Source organism: Antechinus flavipes, chromosome 3 (assembly GCF_016432865.1).
Source record: "Antechinus flavipes isolate AdamAnt ecotype Samford, QLD, Australia chromosome 3, AdamAnt_v2, whole genome shotgun sequence".
Lineage (NCBI taxonomy): Eukaryota > Metazoa > Chordata > Mammalia > Dasyuromorphia > Dasyuridae > Antechinus > Antechinus flavipes.
The window spans coordinates 606,034,523-606,044,230 of NC_067400.1; the positions used below are offsets into that span (position 1 = coordinate 606,034,523).

A 9,708-nucleotide genomic window follows, 5' to 3' on the forward strand; every position below is an offset into this window, starting at 1 on the left:
CAAGTTCCAACAGCCAAACTAGTCAGGCTCCGGGACTCACAGCTCGGTTGGCTCCTGGCAGGAGGGGTGAGGTCAACTGCAGGAGAGAGGGAAGACAGAGAAAAGGGAAAAAATGGGGAGGAGAGAGAGAGAGAGAGAGAGAGAGAGAGAGAGAGAGAGAGAGAGAGAGAGAGAGAGAGAGAGAGGAGTCCAGAGATTGGGGGAGGGAAATACATTAATACTAAATCGAAATCTCACCACCCCTAAAATAATTCCCATTCCCTCTTCACCCAAACTGCCAGATTTTCACTCTGCAAGTCTCACTCTCTTTATATTTGGGAATAAATGTAATCACAAAAAATTCCAACCCAAAGCAACTCTCCATTTTTTTCCTAGGCAGTTCTCTGCCCCCCTCCCTTCTTCAGTAATTGTCCCTTGAACTACTGGAGGGTTGTTTCTTTCTCCCCGTCTCCCTCCCTTCTCTGTCTCTCCCCCCCATTCCAATCAGCCTTAACTCTCCCCTCTCGAGTCTGTTGGATGCCAAAGGCGGTGCTCTAGCGCCCACTATTTCAAAAGCCCGGTATAGGATTTGACCAAGACTGAGAACCACTGGGGGAGAGAGGAGACAGAGAGGGAGAGAGAGAGGGAGAGGAAGAGAAAGAGGAGAGGAAGAGGAAGAAAGAGAGAGAAAGGGAGAAGGAGGAAGGGAGAAGGGGAGAGGGGGAAAGGAAGAGAGGGAGAGGGAGGGAGGTGGGGGGAGAGAGAGAGAAGAGAGAGAGAGAGAGAGAGAGAGAGAGAGAGGAGAGAGAGAGAGAGAGAGAGAGAGAAAGGCAGAAAAAGAGGGAGAGGGAGAGAGGGAAAGAAAGAGGGAGAGACAGACAGACAGACAGACAGACACACAGAGAGAGACACAGAGAGAGAGAGACAGAGAGAGAGAGTAGGAAAGGGAGAGGGAGTAGGAAAGGGAGAGGGAGTGTGTATGTGTATAAGTGAGTGAGGAAGGAAAAAAAGTTGTTCTCCCCTTTCGTCAACTTTTCGTTAACTTTCGCTTTTCTCTCCCCTCCACCCCCTCGCCCTCCCCTCCACCCCCTCCCTCCTCGGCCATTCCCCCGCGCCTTGAGTTCAGCCGGCGGAACGCCTGACACTGGGAAGGTTTTGGGGGGTGGTTTTTATCGGGGGGGACGGCTAACCCTCGGGGACAGCACAATCCCGGTGCCCCGGCTCCTCCGCAGGGAACCAGGGCGGGGGGTGTGTGGGGGGACGAGCAAAGAGAGCAGAGAAAGAGGAAGAGAGACCCCCCCCAGCCCTCCCGGTCCACCCTTCTGCAGTCCCCAACAAGGTGGCCTGGGAGCTCGCAGCGCGCTGGATTGCGGGGCGCACGCACAACACCCCCCTCCTCTAGAAGCCCCCCAATCCCCTCCCCAGTGCCCCCCAGTCCAGCGCGGACGGTCGAGGGGGAGGCCAGGCCGGGAGCGCGGGCCGGGAGCGCCGGGGGCGGAAGCGCGGAACGGTAGAGACCTACTTTTGGCTAGCTTTCTGGCCCTCGCCTTGGATCTCATGTTGTCGGCTTGCTGAATCCCTCTCCTCCTCCTTGACTCCCGAAGCTGCTACACGCTATCTTCATCTCCCCAGCATTGTCAATTCCGGACACCTTCGCACATGCGCACAGAGCCTTCAATCTGACACCCCTCGCCGGGGCCAAAAAAACTTTCCAATGTATTCACCATCATCACCATCACCATCATCACCATCATCATCATTGGCGGCGGAGGCGCAGAGTACGGGCTGGAGGTGGGATTGCTTTGGGGGGACATTTTCTTTTTTCTTTCTTTTGGGGGGGTGCTCTCCTCTTCCTCACCTCACTTATCTCCCCCCCCCCCGCCTCCTTCCTCCTCCCCTCTTCCCTCTCCCCCTCCCCCTCCTTCGCAACCACCTCGGAGCCTCTCGCGACTGGCCCTTTAAGAGGATATTCCGTCCTCTCTCCGCGCTCCTGCCCCCGGCCGGCCCCACAGCCCGGACGCGCTTTCACCGGATCAAGGTACCGTCCCGGGATCGAGGTGACTCTGAGTAACCACGGGGCCACCCGATTGGATCCCTGCGGGGCTTGCTCCCGTGGGACTCGTCCTAGTTCTGGGACCTTGCGCGGGGTGGGGGTGGGGGTGTGAAGGGAGAGTAAACGCCGGCTGCCCCCCAGCTTCACCCTCCCCCCGTCTTCCTGCAAACGCGGGCTTTTGGATGTGATCTTTTCCCCCTTCTAATTAAAAATGTTTTAAAGCTCTTTGCCACGGTTTTTGCCACCTTTTTTTTTTTTTCTCTTAGGGCTCCGGTTCTTCCAGGACGCCCCACCCCCTGGAGGGTAGCTAAGAATCTGTGTCCCCCCCAAATTAGAGGGGCATCCTGCAGCGTCCTCCCTTGCCCCGCTGTGTCCTCCCCTTTCCTATCTTACCCCGTCCCCTTCACAACCCCGGTAGTTCGAACCCGGCTTCTCTGCCTGCCCACTGTCGGTTTGCTCCCTGCTGGCATCTGCCCCGTCCAACATCAGCTGGTCCCACGAGCCTTCCCGGTTCCCCCCGTTTCCTCCCAACCCCAGTGGCCCCTGGTCGGGACGCCCCTCTCCCTCCCGCAGAGTTATAAACATAAACAGAGCAAGTACACACTTTGTTAGCGTCTCCGGGCTGCTGAGTTCGCTACCCCAGGCCCGGGCGGAGGGCTTTTGAGGAGAGGGGAGACGGGGACTAGAAGGGGTGAGAATCTTTGGAGAACCTCTGGTGCGCCGAGGAGCGGGGGTGGGGTGGGGAACACGCTGGGACTCGACCGATGCGGGGACTGGCAGAGCTCCGAGAAGTCTGGGGTGAAGTGGGGTGGGAAGGGGTTGTGGTATTGTCACCGGCGCTCTGGGACCTTTCTACACCGCCCAGCCCTGATTCCAGGTGCCCCGAAGCCGGCTCTCCCTAGCACCTCTGCTTCTTTGCCGGGAAAGGGGCAAGGCAAGAGAGGGGGGACTGACTCGCCTGCCCCCGGCCCCCCCTCATTCCTTCTCCTACAACCATTTCCAGACCTTGCGGCTTCTCTGCTGAGGCTCCCAGCTGAGGTGAGCACCCGGCTGGGGTACGGGGGTGGGGGGGGCAACGGTGGTGCTTAGGAGAGGAACGCTCTGTGGAAGAGCTTTGGGCAGGGGACAGTTTTGGAAGGGTACGGGTGGGGAAGCACTCTGCCCCCTCCCGCACCCACACCTGCTCAGGGCAAGCCCCTCCGGAGCTGGAGGCTGTGTGCGGGGCAGAGAGCCGCTGAGGCTAGAGAGGGGACTCCAGTCCCGCTCGAGCTGAGGAAACAGGGGGTCCCGCCGCTAGGCCAGCAGGTGGAGGGCTCCCACAGGAAGGTGGGTGGATTTATCTTAATTGTGTTTCTTCCTCCTCTGTCAGTCCCTAATTCTTGCCGGCGCCGAGAGCCCAGCTGGGCCCGAGGCGGGCGGCCTGAGAGAGGAGGTGGTGGGCGGTGGGAGGGCCTGCCTCGGTCCCGCCGGCCTCTGCTGGGCTTTGGTGGCTTCGGTAGCCCGCCTAAGGGAGCTTGGCTTGGGGCTCGGCCTGCGTGGTGGTGGAGGTGGTGGTGGGGAAGCCTCCGGGACAAGTACGTCCTGTCTGGGTATTCCCTCGTTGGAAATGCTCCTAAGAGAAAGAGCCGGGAATAAAAAGGACTTGGTCTGGGAACTCACTTCTGTCTGCAAAGGCTTAAGGGTTTTCCCGGCCTTCCTCCTTCTCCTGCTCCTTTCACTCCAGCTTCCTAGGTTAGGAGAGGCCGATCTCCCCAGGGAACTACGACCTAAACACTGCAGACTAGGGCTGTCTTCCTCCAAGCTCAATCCAATTTATACCACCCCACCTCCCCAAGCACCCTCAATGCCCCAAGCCCTAAACCCACAGAAACCAGGTCCCCACTTTCGCTGCCTCTTTTGTGGGTTGCTGTAGCCGTAGCTACCCCTTCTTCCGAAACCTGCGCAGTTTAAATTACGGATACCGAAATAGGTGTCAAAGTAAAGCCCCCACTTTGCCACGGAGCTCACCCTCCAGATCAGGCAAACGAATAGCGGGGCGCTAGATTCACGGGGAGGGGAGAGTCGCAGGCAATGAGAGTGGAGGAGCCCGCTAGTGTGGGCAGCTGACCTTCAGGGCTACCTTCGTTCTTGTTCCTTTCACCTTTCCTTCTCTTTACTCTCCCCTCCAGGCAACATCCTCCAGACCCCCGGGTCCAAGGGAATACAGAAACTGGGGAGGGTGGAGGAAATCATAGAGCCCACCCAAGTGGGACTGGGGTCTGAAACTAGAAAGGCCCTCTCTTCTAGTAGTCCTTCCTCAGGATTAGACGCCTATAGGGAGAGTGAACGAATGGGTTCTGGTTTAAGGGATCTTGGGAGAAAGGTAACGGCACTTATTCATTCCTTGCTTTTCTCCAGAAAGGGCTTTGGGATTTCTAGACTTGGGCATGGAGAGAAAAGGCATGGGGCCGAGAAAGTCTCCTTCAGGCGGCTAATTTTGGACCTGGCCTCTGGAACCCGGTCTTAGCCTGGACTAAGCGGCCTTCACCTTTTTTTCTGCTCCATGTCAGCAGCCTCTAGCCCCCACCCAAAGGCTGTCAGCGCCTCTGGTCTCACTCTCAGCCCTGCCTTTGACCCTCACCCCTGCGGAAGCCCCAGGAGCCAAAGGGAGCCAAGAGACAGGGATAAAGCCGAAGAGGAGAGAAATATATAGTTTTTTTTTCTCCACCGTCTCCCCCATACACACGAAAGAAAATAAAAGTAATTACTGTTGACAATGGGGAGGAAGAACTGCCCATAAAGGAAGAAGCTGGGAGGATGGGAAGGGAGAGTAAGAAGAGAGTATCCCTTCTGCTTGTCCCCCACCCCCACCCCAGTCTAGAGCGGAAAGGGAGGCTTGAGGCCCCCAGAGTGGTTAGGTGTACCTCCTCGATCAAATGATAAGTCTTTGGGCTATCTGAACTGAGATGATCAAGGTCTTCTGATCCCTGCAAAGATGGCTCCCCGATTGGAGTGGGGGGGATGGGGGATCTCTTCTAGGGAAAACTGGCCCCGCTCTATGACCCTTCTAATGTCCGCTCCTCAGAGAGCCTCTCAATCCCAGCGAGCAACGAAAATGGGTCCCAATGCCCAGAAATTCCAGGCCGTTGGTTCTTTTTGGTTTTATTCTTGTAAGGGAAAGGCCCGATGGGGGCAGGGGAACAGCAAGTGTCGAAGAGGCCGGAATTTCGGCCGAGCGGGGTGACAGAAGGGGAAATTCCCAGAGGTTGGGCTCGGTCCTCTGGCTCCCCTTTGAAGAAGGTGACCCCGCAAAGCAGAATTTCTTGTCTTCTCTGAGATAGGAGGCCCCGAAGCTAACCCCCCAAAAAAAGACAAGCTCCATTTCTAACCAGCTTTTCTATTGTTAATAAGTTTAACCCCCAGTCCTCAGTGTATTCAAAGTCCCCGTGTTCTGGGAAGCTTAGCCCAGACCCCTTCACCGGAGGACAGATTTGGAATAGGCTAATGGAGCAAGACAGGGAGAGGGCTAAGGGCTAATCCAACTGGGGGCTCCCTGACCCCATCGAGGCCAGGCCAAGCAAGCCAGTAGAGCAGGAAGTAAGAGCGGCAAGTCAGAATTGAGACCCAGGCCCCAGATCTTCCGGGCCACTTGACTGATTTCTCTTTTGGGAGCAGGAAAAAAAAAAAAAAAAAAAAAGAAGGGCAGTCATCTATCCAGGGAAGTGGGCATCCTGCAGCTCTGGGGCTCGGTCCTTCAACTTTTTCTGTAAAGGTCAAGATGGTTGAGAGGGCTCGGATTCTTCCATAGACTCTTATCTGCATAAGTGCAAATGGGTGTATGGCTAATTTTTTGGGGGGAAGAGTAAGAAATCTTGTGGGAGTGATGAGCTTACACTCTTTAAATTTCTGATCTTCGACAATAGTCTGGGGGCTTTCCAGGGAAGCAGTGCAAAGGATCCCCGGAGTCCTGGAATTTGGGGAAAATCCTTAATAGAATGGATTTTGAGATGCTAGCTGAGCACAGGCAAGACTGGATTTTAGTTAAGTCTGGCTGGGGACAGCTTCTCTGCATGCAGAAGGGAAAGAGTCTCATCCGAGATGTCCCCTGAGACCTGGGGGTGGGGGTAGGGGGGCGGTGTAGGTAGGAGATAGAGAGCTCCAGTCCTGTTATCGGCTCACTTTTAAGCAAAGAAGGAGACAGGTGACGGTAGCTGGTGAAAAGGAAGCTGGGGAGAAAATTTTGGAGGCAGGTGGGGCAAACGCCCCACGTGTTTTCCATCCTCCACAATACCAAAATTCATTGTGGTGCCCCCTCCCCTCCCCCCCAGGGTTCTGGACGACTTGGGTGGGAGTGAGGAAGTAGAGTGAAAAACGGGTGAAGAGTTTTAGTTTTTCCGACACCAAAAAAGCTTAATTGTGGTTTCCAAAGAGTCCTTAAGATTCAGGAGCCCACCCGGCTGGCTGGAGACCACCGGTATCCCCGCAGGATTCCCTTAACTTTCCTCGTCTCTTCTCCCCTATTTCTGCTCCCTCTCCTCCTTCTCTTGGAAAACAGCCCCCAACAAATCTTTATATCTGTGGTGGCCGCATAAACCTGCCGTAGGAAGGAAAAAAAAAAAAAAAAAAAAAACAACCCGGTAAATATCCGTCTTCCCTAGGGAATTTAATTAGTCTTTCAAACGGCTGTGAAGATCGGCTTCTAGGTATTTGGTGTGGGCATAAGAAGGGGGAGGGGCTGGAAGGGACAGGAAAATCAGAGGTCCAAGTATGAGCTCCCCCCCTAATAATAACAATAACAATAACAACAATCTTTTTTTAAATACAGTACGCTCTTTTTTTGAAAACCTCAGAATAGGATTCGTTGACCTGCTTAATGCAAACTAAAACCAGTTTTCGAATGGCGAGTTCCGGAGAACGAGGGCTTCAGCCGGGCCCCAGCACCTTCCCGAAAGATAATTGGCCCACCTGCTATGGGGCCTGGAGACCTCCTGCTTACCGCGGTCTACAAGAGCTTTGTAACAGTAATTCCGCCCAAAGGAGACTTAAAACACAAAAAACAAAAAACAAAAAAACAAAATCCAAAACGAGTAAAAACTAAAATGAGCATTTCAGGCATAACCCAGTCTGGCTCTGCCCGACATCAGCTGCTCCAGGATCTGAAGATTTGGCTTTTAAGGGTAAACACCAGTAGGTAACTGGTAAAGCTCTTTGCTGCGTCTCCTCGCGGTGCAAAGTGGTCCCAGTAGCCGGAAGGGAAGGGAAGAAGAGGACAGGACAGGACAGAAAAGAAATAGGAGTCGGCTTCTTTTCTTTCTCAGAGTGGGGGTCAAGGGGAGGGGGTGAACAGCCTGGTCGAAATTTGGAGAGACGGCCTTGAGCTTCGGCAGCTTTTCCTTTTTAATTAGCGCCAACTACCTTCTATTCGCAGCCCTCGGGCTCCGGTGCTCTTCCCCCTCACCCCGGATTTTTTAGAGGTACCAACTCCATCTCGCCAGGGGCCAGGGTTGGGGTCTTCAAGCCTCGAAGATCCCAAGACCCAGAGGGACAGAGAAAGGAGCCGTGGTCCCGGCGGGCGGGACCTTCTTGGCCACGGACCGAGGTAACAAGGTTGTATAAGTCGTTGTGTACTCCCCCCCCCCCTTCTTTGCATGTCTTTAAGAGTCACTGGAACCTGAGTGGAGAGGTTTGGCAGTTGCCATCTTTATAGAGACCGAGGTGGAAGTGGTGGTGGTGGTGGGGGGGGATCAGAGACATTTCTGGCTTCAAAGGATTTAGGGGCTTCGCGCTGGATTGGGAACCCTGAAACCAGAAAGAAGCGAAGGGGTGACCCAGCTGATTTTAGACCCGGGGAAACGCTGTGCTAATTCACTCGCTGGACTTCACCTGCAGTCTGTGCAAGGAGAGATCGGAGTGAGATCCGTCTTGCTCAGTCTACACTCGGACAAAGCCGTCTCGGATGGCGCCTGCTGCCCTCACTAGATTTTCCGGTTCCCCTCGGGCTGCCTCAGAACATGGTGCGGGGACGGGGGCAGGTGTGAGCCACAGGGACATCGCGCTCTCCCAGGTAGCTCTCCGGGCCGAAGCTGTTGGCCGGCACGTGGCAGGAGCTTCTTCTGGGAGCCGAGCCGAGTGCAGGCTCCTTCTGAGCCTCCCTGGGTCAGTCCCACAGCTCCCTGCTCCCTGGCCGAAGGCCGCCACTCTAAAGCCTGGCAGAGGGCTCCAAGTTCGGGGACCAGCCAGCCAGTGTGCAGAAGAACTCGCGGGTCCCAGGAGCCTGGCGGGCTCTATCTCCTAAGGGGGGGTCGGAATGAGCACTGTTGCTTTTGACATTCACTCTCCTGTGGGGATTGTAAAGCTCAGACGCTCCTCCCCTCCCCCCAAGACTGGACGCCCCGTCGGGGCTTCGCAGGGCCGGATTTCTCTTGGCCCAATGCAAATGGTATCGAGCTGACGAACTGACTAGCCACGAACGGAATTTAGGAAGATGAAAACGGAAAGTTGGACTGTTTATCCCACTCCAGACTTGATAATGATGGTGATGATGATGATGATGATAATGATGTTAAGCTCTGCCAGTCTGGCTGGTTAGAATGAGCCATTAGCTGAGGGAAGCAATAAAGTGAGAGGAAATTTCTGCTCTGCACCCGGGGGGATCGTCCTTTGGGGAAATCGTGGAGAAATCACCGCTCTGGGGACAATGGTTTGGGCTGGAGAAGGGGGACTGAGGAGAGGTGGACAGGACGCCGGCTCAGACCGAGGCACGCACAGTCAACTGTTTTATAGAGACAAAGACTGCAGAAACGCAATGCACAAAGAGAGACATACAGACAGAATAAAGTCACACACCCCAACGACACCCAGCAGACACAAACACACAGGCGGCGGACACATACAGAGACGTACACTACGAGCCTACGGACGCACAGTGCAGATACCCCAGCCATACAACAGGCACACGTACACACCCCGACGACACGCGCTACTCCGGACACAAGTTGCCGGATTGGCACGGGGACGCCCAAGCAAACTATGCGTTTGCCACACAGTATACTTGACACAGTTGCCACACGTGTACTAGAACTACACAACACGGAGCGATACATATGGCGCGGACACACAGCCACCACAGACATGCACACTACACACATGCAACGGACACAACACGCAGACCTCAAAGACACGCCCACACTCAAAAGTACGTTTGAATTTCTCTCTTGAGAGATTTCAACGAAGCCAAACCTCTAGGAAAGTCTCTCTCCGCAACTTGGAAGAGAAGGGTTGGACAGCTCTCCGTGGAGTCCTAGTCTCATACCCTCAAACCCACTCCACGAGCCCGTCCGCCCAGCTCGCCCTTTAACCTCTGTCCCTTGGGTGCCTTTATTTTGGGGAATATGTTCCTATATTGCTGCTACCTCCAAGGCTTGCGAATCTAAACGAATCGATTTTCCTCATAGGCAGAGAGAGAGAGAGAGAGAGAGAGAGAGAGAGAGAGAGAGAGAGAGAGAGAGAGAGAGAGAGAAAGAAAATAATCTTCCCTTTCTCAGGCTTAAAAGAACTGAACCTCAGCTTTTAGAATCAGTCAGACTGACCAGAAAGCTACAGAAGAGAATCCGTATCATAACCGAGAGAGCGTCCTTGGTCTGCATCCCGACTCTGTTACCTATTTTATTAATTGGGAACGAACCTCAGTTTCCTTT

The 9,708-nt window shown here is 54.7% G+C and overlaps 1 long non-coding RNA gene across 1 annotated transcript; it reads left to right on the forward strand.

The window, feature by feature from the left end:
- The first annotated feature begins 815 nt into the window (after positions 1–815).
- LOC127555965 (uncharacterized) lies at positions 816–9,463 on the forward strand. The gene is made up of 3 exons (XR_007952317.1): positions 816–2,017; positions 2,299–7,610; positions 7,780–9,463. It is a non-coding gene; the product is annotated as an uncharacterized LOC127555965 (long non-coding RNA).
- The last annotated feature ends 245 nt before the right edge of the window (positions 9,464–9,708 follow it).